We start from the raw sequence: 16,891 nt of genomic DNA on the forward strand, positions 1-16,891 counted from the left end.
GAAAATGCAAATAAAATGCTAACTAAGAAACAGGGTTAGGAAGATATTGGATTTCTAGGGATTGGTTATGGGATATCTGAGTGAGGTATTGAGCATGGTTGATTAATCTTGGGGGCTTAAAGGATTCAATTTTTGGAACGTCCAAATTGAATTGTTGCTTCTATTTTATGATCATGGTTTCCAATAGTTTCTCCTTCTCAGTCGCACTAGTTTGGTAAATTTGTAGTGTTTAGGGCTTTGATCACACCAATTTGGTAAATTTTCAGTGTCTAGGGATAAGCCTATTCACATGATGCAACATGTTAAAGAGGTGACTCATAAAGAGGTGTAGGATTTTACTACTTTTGTAATACCGTTTTGCAAATGCATGGACACAATTGATATCCCTATAACATCTCATGTAATTGTAAGTAAATGTATATACTTGGAAAAATGTTCTGGAACAAATTCCCTAATGGTAGTAGACATTGGATCCCATAAGTGGCTTTTCACAGTATTAAGGGAGCTTGTGCATAATATTGATTGTTTCCTGGAGGTAATGGCATATATCATTGCTGAACCAGGGCCATCCACATGTGAGGATTGCCCTTTTGGGTGGGCTCCATTCCTCTTCATTCTGGAGGGTATTCGTGCCATTCATGAGATGACATGGAAGATTTTCTATCGATGGTAAGTGCATGCTGATTAGATTTAAACAATTTTATTCAACATTTACCATTGCATGATGCTCATTTTTGGCTACTTGAATATAACTCCCTTCTTGATTTTGAGTATAAGAGGTATCTTGTAATGGATATGCTTCCATAACCATAATAAGATCATGATGAACATCATGGAATTGCAGTTCATAAATCTTAACTTCTTGTGGATTCATTTGAGTCACTTTCCTATGTATAAGCGATGTTTTATAGGGAGGAATTCCTGTAGAGTTTGCAATTGGTCCAAGAGTTTTGCGGGAGTGGTTTTCATTAATATGCAGAGAAATTTTTGATCTGGAAAATTCTCTCTTTATATGTTTCCCTAAATGATCGTTGAATATTTTTTCCCAACCCTGGTGAGTGGGGAATTTATTATTCTGTTTTTAGTTAACGCACTAAATTCTACTATTTATTTCTATACAAGATGTTTGAAATATGATGTAAAGGTGCCCTTTCAATTTTATGGACTTTGTAAAAGCATTAAGTAGATATTGAGCTTAGTGAATCTTAGTGCAAGATGCAACCATGAAGGCATTCACATCCAATATGTGGTTTTGAAAGCATTTTTGTCCTTCAACAAGTTGTCCTCAATTATTAGGTGAATGATGACCTTGGAAATTTTTAGTACAGGGCATAGTTTTGAAAGCATTCATGTCCTTTAACAAGCTATCATCTATTATCATTTAATGTTCCTTTCTCAGCTTGTGTCTGATATTTTTTTTGCATAAATATGTTCCACTCTCTGATATATCCTTATTAATGAAGAAGTTTGCAATTTTTCAAGTCATGTAACAAACTATTCTCTGTGATCCAAAATTAGTGTTCCAAGATGTGTGTCAAATACAAATAAAATATTCACAAATGTGCTCTTCTTTAGAGATTGCCCTCTCTTCTCAACACATCCTGGGTTTGAAACTATCTGGTCACTCAAATATATGATCATTTTGTTCCTTCCAACTGCAACATCTAGAGTGAATCTAGGTCATCTATCCTATTTCAAATTTGTGATTATGTTATTGGTTTGGCATTAATGCATAGGGTGAAAATTGATATGGTCATAGCTCGAATGTTCTTCAACATCTACATCTCCTAGGAAGATACACAAGATATAGATCCATACTTGTATTTAAGTTGCAAGGAAATATTGGAAATGGATACAAATATTCTAGACTCGGATCTACTAGGACTCATGTATATGACAAAATTCGAAGAACTGGGTTCCCAAAAGGCCATGAAACTTTGTCAAGGAGGTAGGGACTTGGTTGTAAATACTAAATAGTAATAATTGACATTGATATGTCAAATTGTTGATTCAATGTCATTTTGTGACCCCAGTTGCAGAGCAAGTTAAATGCTTTTCCCAAGGGTTTTTTTATTTGCTTGGGAATTCAACACTACAATTTCTTCAAGATTTAGAACCTGAAGATCTGGATCTAATGTTGTATGGGAAGGGTCAATATTTATGTGTACAGGATTGGAAAGACCATATGGAGTATCATGAATACAATGAAGTTGATGATCAAATTGTTTGGTTCTGGCAGGTATTATCACTTTTGCTTTTGTTTGGCATTTGTAATGTAAGTGAAAATTCATGGATATCATGCGTATCTACAAGGGGAACTTCATTTTACTTTGATAGAAATATTGGGATTCCAATCTTCCACTTTGATTAGATTGTTGTCATTAATATATTGGAATAAATTTTGATTCTTTGCTTTCTGTATGCCATAAGTTCGTTGTATGTTGTAATATTTTATGAAATATATCATTAATTTGACTTGGAGCTAGTCACACACAGGGCACCTATAAAATTCTGCTAATTAGGTGCCCACATTCTCCATACTTTCTTGGTTGCAATTTTACTTCTCTTTGGAAATGGTTTGTCTCATTATTTGCTTAATGCTAGGTTTTCCTCCTTGGGATAGCCTTCTTGTAGGCCAAGGTTTTGATATGTTGTTGTTTCAATTATGGTTATTAGCTTACTAGTTTTCTAGTTCACTTCAATTGTTATTTATTTCTCATCTTAGTGGGGAATCTTGCCCACACACCCCACCTTTATATATGGGCTTCTCATGATGGGCCTAATCTCTAGTTCACTTGACCTCTTTTGTCTTTAGGGGAATGTCATTATATATTTCAATTTCAATTTTTCCATGGTTTGGTAGCTCACATTGGTCATGTGTGTAACAAGGAACAATCTTGGTGATTTGGGCATGGTCCAAACTTGTCATCTCTCTCAAGATGACAAATTATAGAAGTAAATAGGATTTATTTATATTAATCAATAGGAAATCAACTTTTTGTGTTTACCCTTTTAACTTTTACATGTTTGACCATCCTTGTTCTGATGAGTTCTCTAGGTCAATAATTTCTTCTAAGAATACCTTTCTTGGAGAGTCTGTTAGTTTTTTCAATCATATGATTGAATGGTTGTGTCACCATATTTGGTAGCCTAGGGTAGTGAACCTACAAAAATTCTCTACCACACTATAAACGGCTAGATTTAATCTTTTTTCATTCGAAAAAACTATTTTCAACAACTGAAAATGGTTGGGGAAGAATGAAGGCCATTACACATGGTTGAAAATAGTTCTTTTACTTGGAAAATTAAAAAGAACGAAAAATAAAATTAGACCACCACCACAAGAATTTTGAAGGGAAAGGGGGTGGAGCACATGGCCTCTGTGCGGCCAGTGGGAGTATCAACTAAGTATTTCCACTACCACCTTTGCATTAAGAGAATAAACTTGATATTCGAGTTAAAACATCACCCTTATTCAATTCGTGGAATGGGAGAATATTGAATACCATGGACAATGTGGCTCCGGAACTTATGCGAGTTTAGAAAATTCAAGTTGAGAAAATTCAATGCTTTACATACAAGAATGTATATTTCTTTTGAGTCACATTTGAAGCCGAATTATAGTTTTGAGAAATTCCAGCTTCTGACAACAATGTTTTAATACTCTCTATTGTGTATTTTGATGTACTTAATGTAGGCCTAGTTCTTATTCTTCAGGGTTCGATTTTAAACTCACTGTAGCTATTGGATAAATGTCTATTATGAAAGCTTTCCAATGACCTTTAAATTATCAAATTTGTTGAAGCGGGACTATGTTTTTTTTAGCAGTTGTCTATAATGCGACTTTTTGGAAGTCTTTCCGGTGGGTTTTTCTGGTCAAAATCCGGCAGCAATTTATTGGAATCGCAAGTTTGTTAGCTAGTTTCTGCACAATCAAAGCGTCCCAGGGGTTTTTCAGGGTGCTGAATCCAAATATGCAGTTAAAAATCCATTTTAACTGCAACAAATCAAGATTTAACCTCAATTTCTTCCGCCGAATTCAATCACCGGAATCTTCAAAAAATCGCATGTGACGGAATCTTCAAAAAATCGCATTATAGACAGCTCCGTTTTTTTATTGTTCATCTTACATGGGGAAATTAGAAATAATAGATTATTACAATCTTCCATTGCAATGTCCATTCCCATAACTTTAGACACAAACATAATCAAATTGTTATAAAAAAAAAACGAAGGGATTAATGGATAAATCCTCGTCGTCCTCTTCACAGTGGTTCAAGAGAAGGAGCAGGATCTCGTCCAGGACATTTGTGTGATTCTTTACTTTTTTGTTGTTGCAATTATGGCATTCTTGCCACCAATCTTCTTTTATTTCAGATTATAGCAGCACAACCAGGAAATCCTCTGTTCGGATGCTAATTTTGGTTCGATTTCTACCCAATAAGGCTCCTGTCTAAATTGGATTTGTAATTTACGGATTTTTCATTTGTGTCACAAAATCTGATCCCCTTTTTGCGAAATTGAGCTTTTTTTTTGAAGTGGGTTTGTAAGATAGAGGATTCCTGAAAATGAAAATGGGGTGCCAGAGATGTTGAGCATTCATGGCGTTTCCGCTAAAATTTTCAAATTTCATACAAGCTTTCATTGGAGCATTATTTATTTTGTATGAAATATGGATGCTACCGTTGGAATTCTTATGTTCACCCTCGTCCGATTACACCTGCAACCCACAATGTTGGTGGGTATAATTTACAAGAAGAATTAATGTCTTATTCTTATGTGGGGAAACAACTTGATGTTTCATTTTCAATTCCTCAAACGATGTCGAGGGAAGATCAACTTCAGTATCGGAAACTTGGACAACACTTTTGATATAGTGGCTGGAGTGGATCTGGATACTTTAAGTCTTTTGGATCCTTGGTAAGTCGTTTGTTTGTTTATTTGTTGTTTCATTTTAAAATTTTGTTTCAAAAATAATTTTATACCATAGGTGTCCATGTTTGTGAAAAATTACTAAGTGAAGGTTTCAAATTAGAGGTATTATTATGTGTGCATTCCTGCATGTTTCATTTTCCCTTACATTGAAGGCAAGCCATTAAGAGATATATTCATTAGGTCTGGAGAACTTAGTTCAATATTGTTATAGAAGTTGTCTAAGGTGTCATCTATTTGATTTTTTTTTTTAACTTTTCCATGGCAAAGTGTTTGTTTGACAACGAATTAGTAACTTTAGGTAAATGTAAATAGAGAGTTGTATACCGAATAATTAGTTATGTAACGATAGTTGGTGATATAAAACTATCGAATGCCTATGAAATAAAAACACGGAGAATCATTGTTTAATGAAGTTCAATCCAAATTCATTTCAGTTTTTCTTGGTCATTCTGTTGTGCTTTCTTCTCCTATTTTTCCTGCTATTCTTTCAACAAGTGGTATCAGAGCCTTTATCAATTAAAAATGCCCAAAAGCTTTCGTGGGGCAGGCGGTTGGAGCAGTTGAGCATTTCAACTTGCGTGGAGAGCTCTGCCTGTTGGAGTTTTTGTTTGCTGGCATGAGGAGCGTAATGGTGGCTGGAAGTCTGCGTGAACTGTTGGAGTTTTTTGTTCGCTGACATGAGGAGCATAATGGTGGCTGGAAGTCTGCGTGAACTGTTGGAGTTTTTTGTTTGCTGACATGAGGAGCGTAATGGTCGCTGGAAGTCTGCGTGAACTGTTGGAGTTTTTTGTTTGCTGGCATGAGGAGCGTAATGGTGGCTGCATGTTTGCGTGAGGGGGCAGAGATCTGAAGTCTACGTGAACTGTTCAGTCAAACCCTTGCGTGTGAAGATCTGAAGTGTTCTTTCAGCCTGCGTATTTGCCAGAGCGAAGCTGCGTGTTTTTCTGTGTGAAATGAAGATCTGAAGCCTGCGTGAGAGGAGTTTCAGTCTCTGTCAGGCATCCAGCGTGAGAGTTATCTCTGTCAGGAGGTCAGCGTTCCAGACCGGGTATCATTTTTCTTTTCAGCCATTGTTAAATAATTCTGGGCTTGTATTCAGAAAGTGTTTCAGAATTTTTTTTTTTAAAGGAATGTGTGAGTGAAATAGGAGGAATAGAAGACAGTTTTTTTTATTATTGAAGAAAAGAAAATTTTAAGGGTTTTGGAGAAATAAGGAGACAATTTTTTTTTATTATTGAAGAAAATAAAAATTTTAAGGGTTTTTTTTCTATTTGGAGAAATAAGGAGATATACTCTTTAGTTGAAGGAAAACCTAAAAAAAGAAGAAGAAGGAAATATAAAACCCTAGAAAGACTGAAACCCTAGGAAGGAGGAAAAATGGCCAAGATGTCGAATGCAAGATTCGAGGTGGAGAAATTCACCGGAAAGAGCAATTTTGCTCTTTGGAAACTGAAGGTTAAGGATCTGCTTGTGCAACAAGGGTTGCACAAGGCATTGGATGGGGTAACTAAGAAACCTACAACCATGACTACTTCAGACTGGGAGGACTTGGATGCCCGAGCTCTCAGTACCATCCGGTTATGCCTAGCAGATGAAGTTCTCTTCAACATTGTTGAAGAGACTACGGCGTCAGGATTGTGGGAAAAACTTGAAAAACTCTATATGACAAAATCATTAACCAACAGAATTTATCTAAAACGACAGTTATACAGTCTTCGAATGAAAGAAGGTTCAAATGTTGCAGAACATTTGAATGTTTTTAATACACTAATTTGTCAATTAACAGATATGGAAGTCAAAATACAGGAAGAAGATAAAGCCATAACCTTGCTGTGTTCTCTGCCTGAATCATGGGATCACTTCGTAACTTCAATTAGTTTCAGCTCTGCTGATTCTTTGAAGTTTGAATCAGTCATGGGAGCTCTTATGTCTGAAGAAGTACGAAGAAAATCCAGCACTGAAACAGCTGCATCAGAAGCCATGGTCGCTAGAGGACGCTCAAAGGAAAGAGGAGAAAAACCAAGGGGGTCTTCCAGGTCGAAATCAAAGGGCAAGAAGTGTAAGACAAAATGTTGGAACTGCGGTAAAGTTGGACACTTGAAGAAGGACTGTTGGAAACGGAAGGAATCCGAAAACCCGAAGAACGAAGCGAATCAGGCCGATTCAGGTATGGTAGACGAAGTTTTATCTGCTGAAGAATTGTGTATGATAGATGAAACTTCACTTGAATGTAATGTCTCTCAGAGTTTTGATAGATGGTTGTTAGACTCTCGTGCTTTGCATCACATGTGCCCACATAGAAATTGGTTTACTTCGTATGAAAATGTAAACGGTAGTTCTGTGTTTATGGGTAACAATATGTCATGTCAGACTGTTGGGATGGGAGATATCAGGATTAAGATGTATGATAACACAGTTAGGACATTAACTAGTGTTAGACATGTACCTGATTTGAAGAAAAATTTAATCTCTTTGGGAGTGTTGGATTCAGATGGTTATAAGTTTACAGGTCAGGATGGCGTCTTGAAAGTCTTCAAAGGAGCCCTTATGGTTATGAAGGCAGAAAAGGTCGGAAATCTTTACAGGTTAAAAGGAAGTACTCAGGTCGATGAAGCAGCGGTTGCGTCAGAAAAGGAAGAAGCAGGTACTCGTCTGTGGCATCAGCGTTTGGGTCATATGAGCGAGAAAGGTCTTCATATACTAATGAAACGTAAATCTCTTCCCGGTCTGAAATCCTTGAATTTAGATTTCTGTAAACATTGTGTGTATGGAAAACAGCGTAAACAAAGATTTAAAGTTGGCAATCATAATAGTAAAGATGTTTTAGACTACATTCATTCTAATCTGTGGGGGCCTTCCCCTGTTGTGTCATATGGAGGTGCATTGTATTTTTTAACGTTCATTGATGATTACTCTCGTAGAGTTTGGGTCTATATCCTAAAAAGGAAAGCTGATGTATTAAATGTCTTTAAACAATTTAAAGTAATGGTAGAGAAAAGAACAGGCAAATCTATTAAATGTCTAAGAACTGACAATGGTGGTGAGTTCACTTCTGTTAAATTTGAACAATACTGTAAGGATGAGGGCATTGTTAGACACAAAACTGCTGTTTATACTCCTCAGCAAAATGGTGTTGCTGAGCGTATGAATCAGACTCTTATGGAAAGAGCCAGAAGCATGATCTCCAATGCTAACTTGCAAAAGGAGTTGTGGGCAGAAGCAGTATCTACTGCTTGTTATTTAGTTAACAGATCACCTTCAGTAGCAATTGATTGTCAAATTCCTGAAGAAGTTTGGACAGGTCAGTCTTGTGACTATTCTCATTTGAGGATATTTGGCTGTGATTCTTATTCTCTTATTCCGAAAAATCAACGTTCAAAATTAGATCCAAAGTCGAAATGTTATGTCTTTGTTGGGTATGACTATGCAGTGAAATGATATAGGTTGTGGGATCCTACATTGCGGAAGATAGTCATTAGTAGAGATGTAACATTTGATGAATCCTCTTTATTAAAATCAAATGTTGAAAGAATTGAACAGGTACAGGTATCGCCGAGTCAACGAGTTCAGTTGGAGGCTAGATCTTTCGGTGACAGTCGAAACGAAGGAGAGACTTCTGGAGACAAAGGTGTTGAAGACACAAAGGAAGCCGTTGAAGCTTCTGAACCAGTGCAAGTTTCTGAACCAGTTCAGCAACTAGTCACTCTGAGAAGGTCTACAAGGGAAAGGAAAACTCCCAAAAGGTATGAAGATTCTGCTTCATCTGTTGCTTTGGTTACTGAAGATGGGGAACCTTCTTGTTATCAGGAAGCAGTAGATGATACAGATAGCGAGAAATGGAAAATGGCTATGGAAGAAGAAATGGACTCCTTAGCCAAAAACAATACCTGGGATCTTGTAGAGCTTCCTGAAGGGAGAAGTGTTGTTGGATGTAAATGGGTCTTCAAGCTGAAACGGAAAGTTGATGGTAGTATTGAAAGGTATAAGGCGCGACTGGTAGCAAAAGGGTATTCTCAGGTTGAAGGTATAGACTTTCATGAGATTTTTTCTCTAGTTGTAAAACTTGTTTCTATACGTACTGTGTTGGCACTAACTGCGTTGCTTAATCTTGAGTTAGAACAGTTAGATGTTAAAATAGCTTTTCTACATGGTGATTTGAACGAAGAGATATATATGGAACAACCAGAAGGTTTTGTACGAGGTCGCAGCAGAAGATTAGTTTGCAAGCTCAGGAAATCATTGTATGGTTTGAGGCAGTCTCCCAGACAATGGTACAAGAAGTTTGATTCCTTCATGGTAAGCCAGAACTTTATAAGAAGTGAGTATGATCATTGTGTATACTTCAAAAGTTTCAATGGCATATTCATTATCTTAGCTTTGTATGTTGACGATATGCTTATTGCAAGCAAAAGCATGGAAGAGATCAACAGGTTAAAGGCTCAACTCTCTAGGACGTTTGATATGAAGGATCTTGGAGCAGCAAAACATATCTTGGGCATGGAGATACACAGAGACAGGAAAAATGGTAAGCTTTGGTTGTCACGGCAGAAGTATGTGGAGAAGGTACTTGAAAAGTTCTCTATGAATAATGTGAAACCTGTTAATGTTCCTTTAGCTTCCCATTTTAAGCTTTCTTCGGTTTTGAGTCCTAGAGCTGATGAAGAAAAGCAGTATATGTCTCATGTACCATATGCAAACGCTGTAGGAAACTTAATGTATGCGATGGTATCTACAAGACCTGACATTTCACATGCAGTTGGAGTTGTCAGCAGGTTCATGGCAAATCCAGGTAAAGAACATTGGCAAGCAGTGAAATGGGTGCTTCGATATCTAAGAGGCACAAGTGACCATTGCATCGTCTTTAACGGTAGTGAAGGATTAGTCTGTGGATATGTAGATGCTGACTATGCAGGTGATTTGGACAAAAGAAGATCTACTACAGGTTATGTCTTTACTCTTGCAGGTGGGGCAATTAGTTGGATGTCAAAGCTTCAAGAAACAGTTGCATTGTCCACTACCGAAGCCGAATATATTGCTGCTTCAGATGCTAGTAAAGAAGCAATTTGGTTAAAGGGTCTGCTCGATGAAATTGGAAGAACGTAGGAGAAAGTGAATGTACTTTGTGACAGTCAAAGTGCTATTCACTTGGCTACAAACCCTGCCTATCACAGCAGAACCAAGCACATTGATGTAAGGTATCATTTTCTGAGACATGTGATCGATGGCGGAAAAGTAGCTCTTAAAAAGGTCCATACACGAGAAAATTGTGCAGACATATTCACAAAGCCGGTTACAGTAGAGAAGTTGCAGTGGTGTTTAGCTTCTCTTGGCTTGCAGGAAAGATGATGAATGGGAAAATTGCTGTCAAGGTGGAGTTTGTTAGTTTGACAACGAATTAGTAACTTTAGGTAAATGTAAATAGACAGTTGTATACCGAATAATTAGTTATGTAACGATAGTTGGTGATATAAAACTATCGAATGCCTATGAAATAAAAACACGGAGAATCATTGTTTAATAAAGTCCAATCCAAATTCATTTCAGTTTTTCTTGGTCATTCTGTTGTGCTTTCTTCTCCTATTTTTCCTGCTATTCTTTCAACACAAAGCTCAAGGATTAAGCATAACTCCATGCTTATCTTAGGCACCCATCTTCCAATTGGAAGGTACTCACTCGCACCTTAAGAATTTATAATCATCACATTATGTCTCTTTATTATATCGCCGATAGCAGTCCTGCTGAACTAGGGCACTCTCCAAATCACTTTTCTTAGAAGGATCTAACTGTGCTACTTGAAAGAGGGGGAGGGGATGGTTTGGACTGTAAAAAATGATACCAATCCTTGGGAACTGGGGCACTCTCCAAGTCAATTTATTAGAAGGATCCAAGTGTGTTTCTTGAAAGAGGGGGGATTGTTTGAATTCACAAAAAGAAATAATAGTCCCAGTGAACTGGGGCACTATCCAAATTAATTTTATTGAAAAGATCCATCTATGTTGCTTGAAAGAGAGCGGAAGGGAAGATGGTTTGAAGCATCAAAAGCCTATTTTTACTCCTTTATGTTCTTTGAAAGACCGAGCATGCTCTAGTATGTGCAAGTGTTTTTAATAAGTAATTACTTGTGTGCTTTTTTCTCCTTGGAATAATTTCCTTCGAGTTAAAATGATTTTGATAATGACTTTTGATCCTTTTTCTTTTCAAAATCATTTCCATAAGTTTAAAATGTTTTACTGCAAGTTGTAGGAATCATGCATGTGGCATGTTCTATTCTTGGTTGCCCCATTTTGTTGGGGTGGTATTCAAATCTGGGTTGAATGTCTCAGGATCTTATGCCTTGGATGTACTTGTCCTACCTGAATTGAAATTTATTGTTTAACCTGTAAAAGCCCATATGCATACCTTATTGCATCTTGAAAATATGGTTGGTCCTACACCTGATCACTGGATCATTTCACAAATGATGGCTTCAATGCTTTCTTCTCTTCTGGATCACTGCCTTCAGTTTAATTGATTTTGAATATAGGATACAATTTTGATTTGGTTAAACTAGAAGATGGTAGGAATTTTGGTATACATGTTCCATTCTGTTTGATCCACGTTTGTCTTGGTTTTATGGGAAATGTGGCTGACTGCCTTGGGATATTATGACTTAGATATACATGTCTACCCAAATTGAGCTCTGTTGAAATTGAAGGAAATGATTTGCAGTAATAAATAGATTGAGCCTACAACTATAACAAAGGAAACTAAAAAATGGATTGAGCCAAAGGGCAAGAAGGGATGAAGGCTTTTGTCTTCATGACCAAAATTTTAGCCTACATTGAAAATTGTCAGTATAGGATTGTGGGCCACTTCTAGGCTATCAGAGGAGAAATTTCTAATGCCTAATTCCTTGTTCAACAATATGATATATTTATATAGGACCAAACCAAACTATTCTATGTGAGTATAGTGAATTAAATATCTTTTGATAAATGCTTTATAAATAATTCAGTAGCATTTAACCCTTAAACTGTATCCTTACCAATTTTTTAACCATTTCCAATTTGTTTTGGTAACCATGATTATATTGCATTACTTTGTTTCTCTGCACACTTTCACTATTACGTACAATGTGTATTTCATTTCATTAGCTGCAAAAGAGGGATTTTATTTGATGGAAGATACTTGAGTGACGTCCCAATTTTTTTTCTACATTCAAATCAAGAATATTTTCTTTTTATTCTATAGGTGTGCACAAAAGGATATTAACATGTTAATGAATTACCAAAAATCATAGCTACCTGGTTTTTATCTCCAATGGTAAGATCCAACTTTTTTTGAAGAAAAAATGTCAAAGATAGGGAGTAATATGCAACATTTTATCTTCAAGATTATGTAGTCTCTGGAGACTTTCAACTTCCTTCGTGGGATTTATCACCCTCTCAGTGTTTGATTTTAAACAGTATCTTCTGAGGTGGCTTGAATTTCTACAAAAATATGGACATCTAGATTCTAAACCAGTCTAAACTACAACTTTTCAGGTGACAATTTTATTGTTGAGTGTTGTACAAAGTTCTCTTGCAATGCGTTTTAGAGGGGGTTAGCCACAATATAATATTTGTTGTAAATGCATTTTTTTGTATTATCAATCTGAAACAATTTTTGAATTACCATAATGCAAGGCCTAAGCCCTTAATTTTAATTCTTCGCAATTCATTTCATATCCTTAGGTGATTAATACCTTGGCACGACATGGAGGAAAGATACAACACAAAAAGAAAAGGTCTCCTTCCAAGAGAAGCTTGGCCAATGTCTGTAATTTGAAGAAAAAAAATAGACTGTTCTAAAGAAAATAAAAAACATCGCGCATAAGATAAGATCAGATCATTCTATTAATGTTCAACAATTGAAAACAAAAGAAGGTCAATAGAACTACAATAGTGCATCCAGTGCCAATGCAAAGTGGAAGTGCCATAACATCTCCTAAAGTAATTATAAAAGCAGAAGATGTTGAGATTTAAGAACAAGTAAAAATATAAGAGTTAAATGTCTAGCTAACAGATTATAAATAAGGTTCAGGAACTTAAAAAATGTTAGAAACTGAAAATCATAGTACTGAAAAAGAGAGAGAGAGGATGTCAAGGTCTACTAGAGCTGATGGTAACATGCTGGTGGAAACAAACCTTTAATTCTTTTGTAGACTTGATGAAAAAAGAATCTACTACAACTGTCTACATCCAGTGTTCCTGGGAAAGCATGAAAACATTAAAATTGATACTCTCATAACTTGATGTTTCCTTGTGCATATAAAGAGGGTACGAAGGCGAAACAAACAGATGAAACTATGGGAATTATTCATTGTCAAACCAAAGTGTTTTTCCCATTTGAATATGTCTATGTGCATTGCAGGGCTTATTGAGATACATAAGCACTGAAGGTATCCAAAATCTTCCATATTAGTGCTACCGACATTTTGTGCACCAAAGAAGCGGCTCATTCAGATGCTGGACTCTAAATATAGCATTTTTATCCTTAGCAGACTCTCACACATGCAATCTTATCTGGGAGGCCTGCTGTGTGTCTCATTGCACCACACTCGACTTCACCTTGGGGGACCATCAACTGATCTCATCTACTTGTCTTGATTTTTTACTCTATAAATCTGATAATAACCGTCCTGTTTCCTAATTTTGTTTCATCCCCATTCACATTTTGGTTGAATGGTCTGTTCCGTACATGTTTCTTCCATTTACTGCTACTGTTTATTTTCAACACATTTTCCTTAAGAATCAACATGCCGAGCTTCTCTCTCTTTAGAGGAAATCCCAGGATCTGTTGGCACTTTAGGAGATTTAAAAGCAACCTATTCACAAATGATTTCTGGTACACTCTCATTCTTAAATGGAGTGGCAGACTTGGGCTTAACTTTGATACTGTTGTTTCTCCCTCCCTCTTCCTTTTCATACTGGGGATTAAGATATGTAATTGGAGTAGACCAGTTATCATGCTCATTTTTGAACTCATGTTCTGTGAAATTGATTCCAGAAGATAACTTTCTTTTATAATTTTCTTCATTCACATTGCTTTCTTCACAATTATTTAAATTTCTTGGAGATTTTTTCTGCATACATTTTATCTTCAAGATTCTTTAGTCTCTGGAGACTTTCAATTTCCTTCGTGGGATTTATCACCCTCTCAGTTTTTTTATTTTAAACAGTATCTTCTGAGCTGGCTTGAATTTCTACAAAAATATAGACATCCAGATTCTAAACCACTCTAAACTACAACTTTTCAGGTGACAATTTTATTGTTGAGTGTTGTACAAAGTTCTTCTGCAATGCGTTTTAGAGGGGGTTAGCCACAATAGAATATTTGTTGTGGATGCATTTTTTTGTATTAACAATATTCAACAAATTTTGAATTACCATAAGGCAGGGCCTAAGGCCTTAATTATAATTCTTTGCACTTCATTTCATATCCTTAGGTGATTAATACCTTGGGCACTGCGTGCAGGAAAAATCAAGCACAAAAAGAAAAGGTCTTCTTCCAAGGGAAGCTTAGCCAATGTCTGTAATTTGAAGAAAATAAAAAATAGATTACTCTCAAGAAAACAAAAAACATCATGCATAAGATAAGATAAGATCATTCTATTAATGTTCAATTATTGACAACAAAAGCAGGTCAATAGAACTATAGTAGTACATCCAGTGCCAATGCAAAGTGCAAGTGCCATAACATCTAAAGTAATTATAAAAGTAAAAGATGTTGAGATTTAAGAAAAAGAAAAAATCTAAGAGCTAAATGTCTAGCTAACAAATTATAAATAAGGTTTTGGAACTTAAAAAATGCTAGAAACTGAAAACCTTAGTACTGAAAAAAAAGAGAGAGAGGATGTCAAGGCCTGTTGGAGTTGGTGGCGAAGGATGAGTGAGGGGGCTGATATGTAAGCTTGTTTTTGGAGTCATGCATTGTGAAAGGGTCAATTAAATAGAAGACTAATAATGATATTATTTTATTTTGGCTAATAATTTCCTAGTGAAGCATGCTCCGGAACTTAAAAAATGCTAGAAACTAAAAATATTATTACTGAAAAAAAAAGAGAGAGAGAGAATGTCAAGGCCTGCTGGAGCTGGTGGTTTTTGGCTAATAATTTCCTAGACTTTGCAATCTTGTTGGAAGAAACTGTTGCTAACTTGCTAACTGTTCCATCAATAAAACCATCCATCATATTAAAATATGGTCAGCCAGTCACTTCATTAAAAATGATGCTAGGTTTTTCTTCCTTAAATTCTTGAGCTCAGAAATCATTTCAAATGCTCAAGGTTCAGCATAGCCAGCTTCACTTTTATTGGTACTATCCTTTGAAATTGAAGCAAGATTTGTTTCATACCATATTTGTACCTTTTCAAAATTCAATATGACCATCAATAGCCATGTCGTTTATTTTAACAATACTGTGGCCTCTACAACAAGCATCTAGTTGTAAATCGTGACTAAACTTGTGATAATTTATTAGTCGTTTGTTCACACATGACCTTTGAAACCTGCAAGTTCATTATTCTTGTTTTCTTAATTGTTTTGAGAACGTCATTGTCTTCTTCCATAGACAACCTCACATGACACCCTTAAGATAAAAGTAGACATTCTTGACATTCTTATCTTAAGGTATTCTTGTTGATGATATTAATTCCTAAATCAAAGATATAATTTACATATATCATAATATAATTTTTCTTGTTTAACCAAGTTCAGAGATTTTTCATGAACTTTGAGCAACGCAATATATACAATTTACGTTTGTTCGAGATTGCTTGTGTAGGCCTCTTTGTTAATCTCAAAGTTAATCACGATGTATATTATGGTTTATGTGTATATGAAAAATGAGCTTTCAATAACATTTATTTGAGTGGATACATTCCCATAGCCCCAGGTCTTGTTGTGCAACTAGGATGTGGAACAATTTCAGGGGCACTTGGAGCAACATGTGTTTATCCTTTGCAACTTGTCAGGACACGTTAAGTTCCAAAAGATGTAATCAAGGCTTTCCATGGTTGTACTGTCTTCTTTTAGATGCTTATTTATATTGGTGCACTCTTCAGAATTTTTTTGACTTAATGAATGAACTTTTTAGATGTGCAGATTACAAGCTCAACCTATGAATTCACCTTCCAGATACGAGGGCATGTCTGATGTTTTTTGGAGAACCCTCCAGAACGAAGGGTTTACAGGTTTCTACAAGGGCCTTTTACCAAATTTGCTGAAAGTGGCTCCAACAACTAGTGTTACTTATTTAGTCTACGAGAAAATGAAAAAGGTGCTCCAGCTAGATTGAAGAACAGGTCGAAGAGGGAACTCTTGTTTTGTTTTGCTTAATAGGATAATGATGATAACATTTAGTTTTGATAAGAGTGGCAGGGTAAACAACCCTCCAAAATTATTTGTAGGTTATAATTTTATCCAGATATACCAACTGACTGGAGACGTACAACAAAAGATAAAATTTATTTCATTCATTCTCTGAGCTTTATCAAATTTGGTGTTCTCCAGTGGTTTGGGGTTGCATCTTCTAAGCTCTTTGCCATGGTAACAGGTAATTATTAATATCATTATTTTCCTTGGTGTCTCGTTGGAATGAGAAGATGTCAAGATATCAGTTTTATATGTTCACGATTTTCAAGGTCTTCAAGGTTGTTCTACCTGTGATTTACATAACAAGTCAACATGTGCAATGTCACGTGGGCAGTGCTGATTATTTTTAAACTTACTCTAAATGTTTATTTTGAATTTATTAGTATTGTCTTGTATTTGAATATCTCTGTACCATGTTTGCTATAGGATGATATGCAGGTTTGAGAAACCTAACACATGCAAGAGATTGGACTCGTGTGTATATTATTTCCAAGAAATTTTGTATTGATGGTAACATGCTGCCTTATTGATTCTTCTTTTTTCATCAATTCTGTAAAAGAATCAA

At 35.9% G+C, this 16,891-nt stretch overlaps 1 long non-coding RNA gene and 1 pseudogene across 1 annotated transcript; both read left to right on the plus strand.

Moving 5' to 3' along the window:
• The first annotated feature begins 538 nt into the window (after positions 1–538).
• Positions 539–2,371, plus strand: LOC149205017 (E3 ubiquitin-protein ligase UPL5-like; annotated as a pseudogene).
• Positions 2,372–4,114: 1,743 nt separating this feature from the next.
• Positions 4,115–16,428, plus strand: LOC149205018 (uncharacterized). The gene is made up of 2 exons (XR_016251824.1): positions 4,115–4,920; positions 16,057–16,428. It is a non-coding gene; the product is annotated as an uncharacterized LOC149205018 (long non-coding RNA).
• The last annotated feature ends 463 nt before the right edge of the window (positions 16,429–16,891 follow it).

This window comes from Pinus tabuliformis, chromosome 1_2 (genome assembly GCF_031772625.1).
Source record: "Pinus tabuliformis cultivar Carrire ecotype Pingquan chromosome 1_2, CPIR1, whole genome shotgun sequence".
In the NCBI taxonomy this organism is placed as follows: Eukaryota; Viridiplantae; Streptophyta; class Pinopsida; order Pinales; family Pinaceae; genus Pinus; species Pinus tabuliformis.